The 14,392-nt window shown below is 41.1% G+C and overlaps 1 protein-coding gene across 1 annotated transcript in view; it reads right to left on the bottom strand.

Annotated features, from left to right (window-relative positions):
• Window positions 1-11,693, bottom strand: part of LOC119729050 (meiotic recombination protein SPO11-like) — a 35,798-nt gene extending 24,105 nt beyond the window's left edge. Inside the window, exon 1 of the mRNA XM_038201552.1 lies at window positions 11,582-11,693. The gene's annotated coding sequence lies outside the window, so the exon portion shown is untranslated. The remainder of the gene's footprint in view (window positions 1-11,581) is intronic.
• Between the last annotated feature and the right edge of the window lie 2,699 nt (window positions 11,694-14,392).

A 14,392-nucleotide genomic window follows, 5' to 3' on the forward strand; every position in this document is an offset into this window, starting at 1 on the left:
CTATCTCGCGAGTTGGCGTTGTGCCATCAGGCCGGACCGGCGGCGCCCGGTGCATGCGCCGTGCCCCGGGCGTGCGTTTGATCTGTCTTCGGTACCGTCTCGCGGAGCCCGGCAAGAAATTTCAACGGCTTCTTAGGTTTCCCAAGTTTTGATTTCTAATCCTCCATATGTCAAGACCCTGGTGAATACTGGAGGGATGATATTGTATGGAGTTCTTCAGGCAATGAGTTGTCGCCACTTTGCTATTTTTGCCGGCAGGATGGTGAACTTGAAGATGATGTGAAAATTGCGTGTCGCTCGGAATTACTTCTTGTTGAAGATGACGAACCACTCAAATATTTCTTTTCGAAAGTTGGTCCTGGCTTTCAGTTTTGATTATATTGAAAACTGGCATTTGTTCAATTTACAATTTTAATATTTTGCTATTTTTTTGCATTTTTGTTTTTGGGGGGGGGGGGTAAATTGAATTATGGGTTTTCTTCTATCACTGTTCAAAGAAGAAAACAGAATTCGATGGGCTTCGATCGGATTAAAAACTAGGTTATCAATAAAAATTTAAGGATAATCAGATTTTTTTCTAGAGTTTCTCATGATAATAATAGAACAGTTTTTAAATAAAAATCAAAGGAATTTTTAATTTTAATTCAAAAGTGGGAATTTAAATTTAAAAAAAATTAACCGTGTAAGAGAAAAGAAATCACGAAACTTATATAGAAACCCAACTTTTTCTGATAGTCACATAGAGTAATTTCTTTTGCAATGCAGCAATAAAATCGTCAACATATTAACGGAAAAGGTCGTAAATATTGTTCAATGTTCTAAAAAAAATTTTTAGAAAATCGATGAAACATATACTTTTCGCCGACACTGCGTAATGTGCCTAAAACCCATATGTTAAATTAATGACTTTACCAAAAACTATTATGATATAAACTTCTTTCACTTTTATAACCGCGGTTAATATAGGCATACATGTTCTGCATGGATATACTACGGTGTTTAAATTACACTGTATGGTGTTGAAATTACACAATAATAGGGTTGTCATTTAATACTGTATAGCGTTACTGAAACACACAAAGCAGTGTAATCTAGCATTTTTAGTTTTCTTTCAGAGTGTGATTTAACCCTCTAAACTATTATAATAATCCATCATGGTTTCGTTCGTGACTCTTCGCAAATTGGTCTCATCAGTGGAGGCCCGGTTGCCTAAATATTACGGGTAACACCGATTGCGGTTAACGAACCGGGCCCCGGTACCGTCACGTACGGGCACGGGACGGGGGAAAAGTTGGGCGAGTAGCCCGGTCAAGGACAGGCCTGGTACTGGTAATCATAACAACTCGGAACTAGTTGTTGTGTTTAAAGTTGACTGTGAAATTACAGGTAATTTTATTTTTTTCTCGGGGAGGGCTACTTGGAAATAAGAACTGAATTAATTTTGACAACTGAACTTTAGGGGAACTTCAGATAAAGCAGAACAGCATTAAAAGCAGGATGTCAAATGAATTAGTCAAGGAATTACATTTTGGAAAAATTAATGAATGCGATCAAGTCCTAACTTTTTTTTTTAAGATACAAAGATTGCAAACGACTAAATTTTAGAAATATCTTGCCCTTCAAAAAAAATATATTCAACTCAAAAAAATAGTATAAAGGCCTATTCTCCACTGTGTCACTGTGGTAAGTTTAGCCAATCAGCGGTTGGCAAACTATCACATCATCACAAATCAAATACAAGAATTGTTGTGTTTAGCATCTCAATAAGCTTGGCCCGGGCCACGCAGGTGTAATTCTTACACGGGGACAGCCCCGGTGTACGGTTTAACCTGATCGGGCACGGCGCGCAAAGATCAAGGGTTACCGGACGACTGAGTGACCGGGTGTCAGTGGCCCCAATCAGCGGTCATCAGGTGTGTAGACTGACCAGGGCTGACCACCCCAATTCGGCCAGGTGACCTGGGCTAGCTTGTGTGGTCTGAGATGGTTTTTGGTCATTGTCTCTGCTCCCCCCTTTAAATGTAGGTCATTTCGGAAGCGTTTGAGCTTTTTTTTTTATAAAAAAAAACGTATAGCAGCGCTGCTTTTTGGCAATCAAAGCAATGTAACTTATACAATGTAAACCAAATTGTACAAGTCTTTGACTTCTTATTTGGTCATAGCCTTTTCAAAAAGTAAACAAGACTTAAGTTGAACTACAGTTTGTAAATTGAATCTTTATGAGTGCTATAACGGCCGCGCCGAACGATTCCTTCTATAGTAGAAAAGCACTGAAACAAAATGAAACTTAACAAATTGCTTTGCAAGCACACTAGACCTTTTGTATACCTTTAATTTCCCCCATAAAGCCACATTTAATAATAAAAAAAAGAAGATATTAGTTTTGGCTATTAAACCTATTGTTTATAAATGTATGGTGTTTCTGCTTTAATTAAATATACGACTTCGAGATACGATTCGTTGGTAACTACGCGATAATGTCATCTTAACAGGGAAAAAATGATGCCACGTTCACCTATAAATTATTTCTGTCCTGTATATGGCTTGCCCTGAACGAACATCGTATTACAACAAAGCAGTGGGCAACATACATAAATCACCTAAACGAGGCAATAACACTAAAAGCAGACTCATTAATGACTCCATCTCATTTCTGCCGTCTGAACATTTTAACTAATCGAAAAACCCTCTAATATCATAGATTTGCCCCGAGTCCCTTGTGCGTTTACAGTACCCCGAAACTCATTAATCATCTTGCATCAGACTCTATGCGCTTAAGTTGTTTAATGTTTATCTAACATATAACTGCCTTTTAGTGGCGAAATAATGATGCGAATGTCTAAACAACTTTGTCAATTCTGTGCTCGTAGAAAAAAAAGTTGTCTTGAGTTTGGATAAGGGTTTTTAAACGGCAATTATTTTCCTCGCCTGTATTTGTTTTCGCTTGGCCCACTTGGTGTGCCGTCCTTCATGTTTCATTTTTTGTTGGTCATGTTCGCGGGCCGCGCCACGTTGTTCCATTAACCGAATTCGCCGGCTCGGAATCTGTCAACAGTCGGGCTTACGAACAGCGCGAAATTAAACAAACAGTGTACGGTCCGGAGGCGAATATAAACGGCAGGCGAAGGACGGGCGGCGACCGCTCGTTCCGGAATTAAGTTTCGATGAAGATTTTTGCTCAAACTGATACTTTGGAGGGTGAAAGTGCATCCTTAATGACTTTTTTGATGTTCTGCGCCCCCCCCCCCCATTTCCCCCCTAAAAAGGCACCATAGACTCAAAGGCAACGCAAGCACATGGAGAAAACACAATTTTGAAATAAGCTCATTTATTTTAAGGTAATATAATACAACATTTGCTTTTACTGTAATATTCAGAAATTGATGGATTTGGGGGTTAGCATTTTATAGCAAATATTGTTACACTGACCTGTTTAAAGTTTTGTGTTCACAGATGCTGAAAAAAATTGTTGTTCTTGTAGTCTGGTTCTCTGACTCTATCTCAGACAAAACGGAACAATTTATAGACGATAGGGAATTGTCACGTCAGGGAACCAGACTAGCTGGCTTGCACCCCTTCACGGATGTGTACCCGATTGCAGACAAAATGTGGACAAACTAAAATTGGTAAATTTAGGGCAGTGTTTGATAAAAAAGCCAGGTTTTTATTTTGGAAATTGCTACAAAATTTTTTAGCTTTCGACTATAATTATTCCCATTCACAATAGATTTTCCATTCACTTATATGCTGTTTTTTTTTGCTCATGAATTGTTGCACCGAACATACCACACATTTCTAGTTAAAGGTCGCTGTTTTATGGTAAATCTGGCTTCAGTTTTTTTAACCTTAAATTCAACCTAATAAATGTAAAAGTTTTTATTACAAGTATATAATAAACTGAAGTTCCACTAACAAGTACACTACACGAAAAAGGGACTCTACGGCCAGGTGTGCGTACAGCCAGCGTCTCGCCCGCCGTGAAACGGTGTCTTCGCCCCGGGCAGATCTCAGCTCGTTACACGCTAACAAAAAGCCGCCACTCCGTTTCCCCCTGTAGTCTTTCCGCACGTGCGCCAAAAATAGACCCACAGAGCTATTTATTACCTATACCAATCAAAAGGGGTACAAAAACAAAAGGGCTGGTATCCCCGCCGGTTAACTGCCGACACAGCGTGTTGCTGTTCAGGTATGCCCCTGGCTGCTTTTTAATTAGACAAACCGAAGAGTTACCGAATTGGAATCCTTAAAACAAATCACCGTGCGTGAGTTCAGTTCGTTTTCTTACGAGATATTTTGCCGATTCGTAGGCCTGCTTGGTACCGAGCGTGCGCATCTATCTGGGGCTAAGTGCACGTGCGTGCGCCCGGTGCATGCTTGGTTGTACTTAGTTTGTTTCCGGACGTCTTGGGTGTTGTTTTAAGGCGATTGTTTTAGGAGAGAGGTTAACAAGGGGCAGATTGCCCCAAGTGAATCCCGGGACCCTGTCTCAGATCAATGAACTCCGTTTGTTCCCTTTTGAGGAGAATTAAGTTTGTTAACTTTTCTTTTTAGAAACTTCGTAATTCTGCAATTGCGCGGGAATGATACGAGTACAATTTCCTAGACAGACCGAACATGATACTTGGCAAATTTAATTGTCAATCAAAATAAAACTATAATAACCAGTCACAGGCAGTATTTTTAATAACTTGGTATTAGTTTCGAGCTTGATAACATTTTATTTAAGTTCGATGAAATTGGACCGTTTCGAAAGTAGACATTAAAGGTAAAAACCCACCGGCCGGATTTTCAAATCAGTGCAGTGAAAGTGGTCCTCTTATTCTTTAGTCCTTCAAAAGAGATTGCTTCATTTTTCTTTGTAAAAAATACCCAAACGAGTTATCATCGTCATGAGACAGACGGATATCCTATCTGAATAGGTATGATAATTTGCCGCAAACTGTCTTCAAAAAGGAAGTTGTAGTGCAAGTTTTTAGAGGTCATTGTTTTAACCAAATAATTAGCTGAGCCCGATTGCAGTGCACTTTTGAGTCGAGTTCAAGGCTCTAGTACCCGACACGCGCGCGTGATGCCCGGTCACTAGCACTGAGCTGACCACGGTGAATCGGTCATTGAAGTTATACTTTTCAAGGCTGGCCTGAGATTGTTTTTGTTTTAGAGGATAAAAACTACAGGGTGCATTTTAAAAATGCCCTAGATCTTTTTTGGAACAGTGTTTTTAACTGATAGGTCAGTGCTCAATAGAAATTTAGATGTAAAAGAAAGTGCTAATTTTGAAATTGTTCCTTTTTTTTTTAAAGCCATAATTTCTTCTCATTCTCTCTACAGGTTTCTTCAGGCTTTCGAGCTACAGTGCCTATATGGCACTTTTGAGGAATCCTTGGTTTCATTACCAGAAAGAAATAAAATAAAACAGTCGAAAATGACTCTTAGCTCCATATTTTTATCTTTCACAACAACTATAATTATGTGCCGACTGCAACATTTATGGTGAATGATAATCAAATTAAAACACAAATCGAATAAAAAACAAGAACAGTAAATTCAAACGTTTCAGTTCTCTGTATTTGAAAACAAAAACAAAGGCAGAGACTTGAACTGAATGACAAGGGATGAAAAGGGCGGATCTAGCTATCAGGAAATGGGGGGGGGGGGTGAAATAAAGAGTAGTGATTAATTAAAAGGCGAGGAAAATGTTGACATCTACGATGATTTCTCCTGCATTCTAAAGCAAACCAAGAATAAATTTAGGAACTTTAGCTTTCCATTTATTATTTTCGGCCCCATTTTACTAGTTTCATATCATACGTCTACGGCTGAACAGGGAGGGGGGGGGGGGGGGTGCAACCCCCACCCCCGGATCCGCTACTGAATGAGGGTCTATAGTTTTGTTCTCTCGAAAATCGCATGCAGCCTGCCGTCCTAGTATATTGTGTGAATATCCATTTCAGAGCTCAACTTCCTCCTTTGTAAGAATAGACTTCAGTATTTTGTGTTTAATCCATCTATAAGTAACATACATTTTGGTGATATTGTGATTTTGAATACCCACTTTCTTGGGTATTTAAAGTTACAGTTTTGGAAAACAAATTATTGCTCAATATTGTCGAGCTCGTTCCACGACAAGTTGTTTCTGTTTTTAGATCACCATTGCACCTGCGACTGTTCCTGATTCTTTGGATATTGGGTAACACTTTTACTGTCCTTGTATAACTGCTCCTTTGGAGACTCAAGAGTCATCGCAACCGAAAGTGGAATGACCTCTTCGAGAGAATGGTATATCGAGAGCGTAGACTCCGGCTCGGGAAACTTAAGAAGCCGCCGACAGGCGCGGTCCGCGACGGCCGTTAAGTTATCACGATGACAACTCAGTTGGTTTCGAATTGTAAGCCGGCCGTTCAATGAACAAGAGCGTTAGTACAACAGTTTACCAAGTCTTCAAAACTACCTTGCTAAAAGGTACCAGAATCTTTTTCTCTACAAATGTGGCTGTGTTTACTCTTGAAATACCATCGTCAAATACTGCCTAATTACAGTTTCTTTATATTTCTTAAGAACGAACTAGAACTCTACTTGCTATAGGCCTACGGAACATACTGTTCGTTTTAGCTTTCGGTTAGATTTCTATTTACCGTTTATTTTCCCAGTCAATAACCCTGACTAGAAAATATCTAACCAAGAGTTTGGGTGATTTTCAGTTGTACCTGTCTGACGGTATGATGTATGGTCAATTCAACCACTGATTCAGTTTTAAAAAGTGCATATAGCAGTTGCGTATTGCTTATGTCGTTTTGGAAAAAAATTGCAGGCGGAGGGGGGGGGGGGGTATTTTGAAAAGTGTATAGAGCAGTTGCCTATCCAGCGGAGGCGGGGCGGGGCGTTGCAATTTTCCCATGTTGGCGTTTTGGTATTTTTTTCTAGGAATACTGATTACACTTGCTCCCTAACACTGGTACTACTTGTTTTACCCTCTTTTGACAAACGAACAAATTGAGACTACCTTTTAGGGGAAAAAATACTCTTTTCTTCATCCCGAACCGAAACCTATAGATACACTACTGATGATGTTATTTCTTGGTTGATAACCAATTTTCATTTTATTTAAAGGAAATTTCAGCGGTTTTGGTATATAACAAACATATTTCCAAATTGCGACTTATTAGGGCGGTGAAAACATTTTTCTACTACAAATTTTAGGCGATAACTTCTATAGCCTACAGCTAAGTAACAGAAATGTTTATATAAATAAAAAAAACCCTTTATCTTTGATGGTAAATTAATGTCCAAATTGAAAGACAGTAACATTCACTCTAAAATTGCAATTTTTTATTTCTCAGACGATTATATTACATTTTGTATAGTTGCGAGGTGGAAAGAAGTGTATAGTTTATGTCCCTATATAATGTACAGACTATGGTCTCAAACCACTTACTTTATATATGGTTTTAAACTTTTATTGGTAGATAAAGCGAGCCGAGTACGTGAAGTTTTAAAAGAAGCGACCGTGGTTAAGAGTGATTCAAGACTGAACTACTCCCTCACACGCAGCCGTTGAAAGACGCTGACAGCCCGCCGGGGCAGGCCGGCCTATTTGCGGTCGGCTCACACGATTCTCGTAAAAAAAAAATCCGCAATTTGTGTTTATACGCGTTGAACTTGATTCACGGCCGAGGATGGCATAAAGACATCATTCACACTGGGCCTAAAGAGCCAAGGGCGTAGGAAAAGCGCCCATAAACCACCGGCGCAGCACTTCGCACACTTTGTCATAATATTGACTTCGGATGGTTTGGAGACATTTACGATTTTTTTATTGCTGAATTATGGTTAGTGAAAAAAATATAGGGTGCCAGCCTCACCACTGTATACTTAAGTACCGTGTGCACACTTTTTAGAATCTGAGTAGGAAGACTGCAGTGACAGGTTTTAGTTACACTGATATTATATCCTTAATAACTGGACCTAAGCACAGATTAGATCAACAGTTTAATTAATGGACATTAGATCAATAAGCAAGCGTCGTTTTACCGTCAATGTGTTTGTTTTAATCACTGAAATAACGATGGAGTTTTTGTTTTATATTCTAATTCAGTCATTTTTGGGGGAAAATGGCTTATGGGCGGCATTGGGCCAAAACAAGTTCTCGAGATTCCGAAGATGATCTTAAAATTATTTTTTTTAATGATCAAAAAGTTGTCTTTTAATAAGGGAAAGTTTTAGGAGACTATATACCCAAATAGACTGTGAAGTTGCTATTAAAGATTGTCTATAGTTGGATGATACATAGTCAATCATGGCTTCAGACGTGGGCTTCCTGCTAAATATTATAATGTTGTAAATTTCAGACAAAAAAATTCAGGGGAATTATCATGTTTAAGAAAACATCATCGAAAGCAATTTAGGACGACGGCATCAGAACACGATTTCTTTACAATGACGATATCAAGTGTTTAAACATTTGTGAAAGACGAATGCTATTCCAAAGTACGACATTGCGTGATGCGTAGACGCCACTGATATAATAACTAGGGAATGGAAGGATGGGTGTTTTATAAAACCGTATTACATACAATTTCTTCAATAGTTAGATATCGTAATTAATTATCATTATTGGTTGAATGAACTCTGTATTTTGTCGGAGATCAAAATTGTATGTCGGTGGTCGCAAGAGTGGATGGTCTTGCGTGCGTTTTTGATCTATAGTATAACTGTATTTTCAAATTGCAGAAACTGCTGCATTTTGTAATTCGTTACATGCACTAACTTGCTGTAACCCTAATGGTTTGTTTTCCCTAAAGATGCTGAATTTGAATTTAAGACGACGAATTTGAAAGAAATCTGACCTTGACAGGGTGAAGGTATCCATCAGCTTTCAGTCGGTGTTTGCGGTCCGAGTTGGCCGCCGTCTCTCCCCCGTCCTTCCCCCCGTTAGCTTTGGCCTCTCGCCCCGGTCTCAGCAACGCTCCGAGCGCCGGCACGTCGGCGTCTCCGTCTAGGGTCTTCATGAGGTGGGCGATGTAGGTGGTTGCCAGCACCAGGACGTCGAGTTTGGAGAGCTTGGTGTCGGGAGGAACGGAAGGGAGGGACCGCTGAAGGTCTAGGAAAGCGTCTCGGAGCGTCTTGACGCGCGAGCGCTCACGGGCGGCGTTGCAGACCTCACCGACAGACTCGGAGGAAGACGACGGGGAGGAATTCGCCGCGGCCCGGGCGGCTGACGCGGCCGCGGCTGCGGCCGCTGCCGCTGCCGCCGTGGACGCGTTACTGGGTCTACCGCGCCCGCGTTTAGCGGGCTTGGGCTCGCCGTCTGAAGAGGAGTCGGCGGGCTCCTTGCGCTTACGGCCCCGCTTCTTGGGCTTGGGCTGCTCGGTGTTGGCTTGGTTGCTGTCGTTCCGTTCCCCGAGCAGGGTCAGCACCGTCGCGTCGATTTGGTCAGTGTCAAGCGATAATTCGGGCTGCTTCGTCATGATTCCACAGTTCTCAAAACTCAGTTTTGTAAACTGCCTGGCGATTTAACAAAATAATGCCTTATTAATGTCATAAAACTCCGTACTGGCTAGAGAGAACAAATCTTTCTGAAAACCCGAAGAAAAACGCAAGTCGAAAATGTTCAGGCGAGCGTCGAAAATATCGCCACGTTTGCTACTGATCCTCCATGACCATTCACATTGTTTTAACTCACTGGGAAGAGCAGCCCAGCGACCAATCAGAAGGCGCGTAAGAACAGGGCCACTGCATTTCTCAAACAGGGGAGTCTAGAACGCCCGGCACGATGAGGGTGAACTTGAACAACACAGCTGCAAGGCTATCGCAATACGATACTTCGAAAGACAGCGTGAAATAACCCCCCTCTGGCCTAACTGAAGTGCACGGTCAACATTAAGTCATGCCATAGTTTGTGGCTCTTCTTAGTAGGGAAACACTGCCCACCGGGAATAACCATTGGGTCATCAAGTTCTCTTTTAGGGGGGAAAAAGAGGCAGCTAAAAGCAAACTCTGAACCCTAAAGCTACATATTCTAAAAATATATATATATTTTTTATATACATGCGAAAGCATTGTGCACATCTATTGTCCAGAGTAGGCCTTATCGTAATGGAGCGGTTGTTTTGTAAATAGACCATTATCATGTTGCGGCCATCTTGATTTTTCCCATTCAACTCAACGTAACCACGTTTTAACGTTTTTGCACAAAAAAATTCAGTACTGGTATTGGATACAAGGAACGCGACCAAAATGGTGGCAGCATGATAAAGGTCCATACACTCTAAAAATACTCTAGTTAAATTTGACTAGAATTCAGTCAAAGTTGCACCCATCTGACCCTTGCTGTAGTCAGCTGGTTGTGCGTTTGACTGCTTTAGTCAAATCTAACTAGGTGTTTTTACAGTGTACAGCTGGCCCAATGCTTTCACCATTAATGGGGGCCACCGTGAGTGTACAGCTAGCGACGAATCTGTGCCCAAATTACACGAACAATTTTCTACAACGAACAGCACCACCTATAGTGTCACATCGTATCCAGCCCACTCCGTAAAAAGAGGACAGTGTTTTTTAGTTCTAATTCTAAGAATCGGAGTCATGATACTATAGGCCTAACTGGGGCTGCATCCGAATCAACTGTCTAGAGCCTAGGTCTGCGCCCATTGAAAATACGCGGGGACGCGCTGACAATAGACGTAGCCGTAGCTCTCGAAGCCCGTTTCGGACATGTCGACACGGCCTGATCGCACACGTCAGCCTGTGAGTAAAGCCATAGCCCATAAATATATCATAAAATAGGGTCCATGGACATAGACTGAAATGGTTTCTATCTTTCTGAAGGGGGCAGCAATTTCTCATGAAACTACTACGAGGAAGCCATTTTGGTCGTGTTCCCTGAATGTATTTTATAAATTGTAAACTGTCGAATGGGATGGTGCCAGACTATATTTATGCATTCTAGCCTCACTTTCAATTTTTGTTTTTAATGTGGCTTAAAACATTATAGGGTATGTTTAATCGCAAATTTTAAATTATTCGTGAGAGCAGACTGTTATTAATTGGTAATTAACTTTATGCCATTGCTTTCATTTCTCTTCGTAAACTCCAAAAAATGAAGATTTTACCTCGCTTTCAATTTAATATGGCTGACTGGTTGAGCATTAAATATCTCTTCAACAGGACCTCTCTATAGATGGGCGCTGACATCCGGGAGCTTCTTACATCACATTGTCTAGTTCCCAGACCTATTTACTTAAAACTCAGTGGTTCTTGAGTCTGGAGTCACTTGGGAAAAAAAATTCCATACCTGGACATCACTTGACACCCTTTGCACAAACCCCATGAGACTGGTTTGAAAAAAAATGCCAAAGTGTTTTCTCAGTAAAATGCTTCAATATTTTCCCTGCTTAATTTGACTGTTTAGGACATGTTATCGCTTTCTGATGGCTGATACTCACTGCAGGGAACATTAGCGATGTCCATGTATATGGAATTCTATAACGTGAATGGTAACTCATCACAACCGATGAAAACTGGTGTGCAAATGAATAGATGTTTTAATCGGCTGACGTCATCCCAAAAATATACAAAAAACTCTCACCATTTTCTTCCCATTTCCTTCACCAATTTTCTCCGTCTCGGTTTCTTCTCTTCAATAACCAAAGTCACAGCTGACTTGAGAAGATCAGAGACAGGCCTCTCTCCTCTTGCAGTGATCACCAAGACTCCATCATCTATCATCTCGGTTGGCTGCCACCGTCATCTTCAGGCCCCGGGACCAATAAAGGGGCTGGTCTTTCCCAACAACCGCGATGAGTGAGGTGACGGAACGAACCGGGGCTACCCCAGCGGTGGTGTACCGGGGGAGTAAGGCATCATCCCACCCGGTAACTGTCCTGTCGTCTCGGTGTACGGATCCAGTGACCGCTGCATGGTTGGCCTGTGAACTTTCAACTTATTTTCAGTCCAACATTTTGTTTCAACAATGTCAGACAATTGGCCTTTTGGGATACGGCTCACACAATGGGAGTGCACGGGTAAATTTGGGTAAATACAAATGCGCTCACACACTCCACAAATAAAAAGTGCTGTTCTATTCTCTCAGAAAGGCTTATTCGGATCCAGTGACTGCCCAGCCCGTGCACTATCGTCTTGACTTCACTCTCAGGTGCACATTTTGTCCACAAGAATAGTCAGGACTTCGTCTTTAACTGTAAACAAAAACCCAACGGAATTTAAAGTCGACTTTCTAAAGAAAGGATCTGCACAAAAGAAGGAGGCTTTTGTGTTTGCGCTATCGTGACTGGGGGCTTGGCAGGCGCAATCTATAAGACACGTAGTCTTCATTATCGTCTTTTTTTTAATTTCGATACCAAAACAACATTCGTGGAGGGTCCGATTATATGAATCTACACTCACTGTTACGTACTCCTTCAAACAGTCAACTTCAAATCCAGTTTGGCGGATATTAACCTTCAAAATTTACTTTCCAAAGCGCACTTCAAAATTTAGCTTGCTACACTTCCACACTGACCTGTGCGTGATAACCGCCAAATGGAGGTGATTGCACAGTATTGAGCAGAAGCAGAAGTCATATGGTCATTTCTTGGCAGTTTACCATTCTCGGTCACTGTCACTGACAGTATAATAGAGATCAGTGTTCTCAATAGTCTGGAGGTGATTTTCACGAACATATATAGGGGAAAGTCGTTTCTAATAAGTACTCTGTTTTCGCTGAAATATTGCGACAGCTACACTAAAATGAACAAAAAATTGATGTGGGTTCATGGCCATAATACACATAGTATACAATGCGAAAAACACGTAGATGGCTTCAAGTTCATCATCAGTGTAGGCTACCTTGTGAAATCCTGTCCAACATCCGGTATCCTTGCACAACTCTGTCCATAGCATCGGTCGCTTTATGTTAATAGCGCCCTCAACGGTCGTCCACGAAGCGTGTATGATCCCATGGGAATATGGATGAGCGGGATAGACATTAGAACCATTGACCTTAAAGCTGCATCCTTAATGCTCCACTTTTAAAAAAAAACACACCAAATTTTCCCGATTTTACCAATCTCTGAAGTGGTGCTAAGTTTATCTCTTGATATCAATATCCTGCATTGTAATCGATATGTGCGATCACAGCGACTACGCACATCCGGACTCGGAGCCAATGAAGTTAATTGGCTGGCGCGATCATTGTGCAGAAATGATATTTCGCACATTGATTTATGGTTCGGGAGTGAGAATTCATCATCTGCGATGGGCGATATGATGTGGGAAACGAAGAACTGATTGTTTAAAGGGCACTACTTAGTATTATAACTTTAAAGGGGCAGGATCGGAATTTCTGTCTAATTGGACGGGAAGTGTCATTATTCTCGCGTATAGAAATATGGGACGAAATCAGAACACCCCTATATCAAAATAAACTGGACCGCACAAAATGTTCTAGAATTTGGTATTGGTTTCGTTTCATGAAGTGTCATAAATTATGGGTTCTTAATTATTGCCACTAATTCCCCTGTAAAACACAAACAAAAATAATAATAGTGTAACAAGGTTATGGGTAAGACAGTTTTTTTTTCAAAGATGGAGCTGAAATTAACAACAAAATAATTAACAAATGACACTTTAAACCAATCAAATCGATCACGAAATAGAAGGTAAAAACTACTGGAGGTGAAGAATACTACTTCCCCTAACCATTAACCATGACACATACGTCTAAAATAAAGCTCTTTAGGGACTTTTTGTGGTCAACTTTTGACTCCCGAGCAATTCCGTTCCCGAGTGATCAGCGCGCATAGCTCGTCACGCCTTGCCCGTGGCCGCGACGTCAGACGCCCCACCAGATCGCGGCTCTAATTTGCGCTGCCATTTCACGGTCTGCCGTTGCCTCTGCGTTAGTTTACGGCCGCGATGACTGAATGGACGACATCACGCTCGTCGACGCGTCACGGCCGGATTCTCGCTGGGATGTGGACCGAATTGTGTCCCATATAACATCTTTTTTTCCTGGCTGAACTTGTTATTTATCGGCTCAAAATGTCAAGGAGTCCCCCCCTTACCAAACTATATGTACAAACATCTTGAAAACTCAGTGATACGAGAAACTGAAAAGTCCACACACGCCGATTATTACAGCAGCAACTTCCACCAGCGATGTTTTTTATTTGCTGGATATTTTAGTGGACACACTGTTAGGCATTCATCATTAACTTCAACTAGACATCTTCTCTTAGAATTCAAATTATTACATTAATACGCCATAAGGAGTTCGGTGATTCAACTGCACATGCGCACATCGAGAGTTGACTATTTGCACGTCAGTGTAAACACAGCAATACCAATTCGATCTGCATTTGAAAAAAAAGACTGAATGTAAGATTTTGTTTGCATTGTG

This window comes from Patiria miniata, unplaced genomic scaffold, assembly GCF_015706575.1.
Source record: "Patiria miniata isolate m_02_andy unplaced genomic scaffold, ASM1570657v1 HiC_scaffold_20, whole genome shotgun sequence".
Taxonomy (NCBI): Eukaryota; Metazoa; Echinodermata; class Asteroidea; order Valvatida; family Asterinidae; genus Patiria; species Patiria miniata.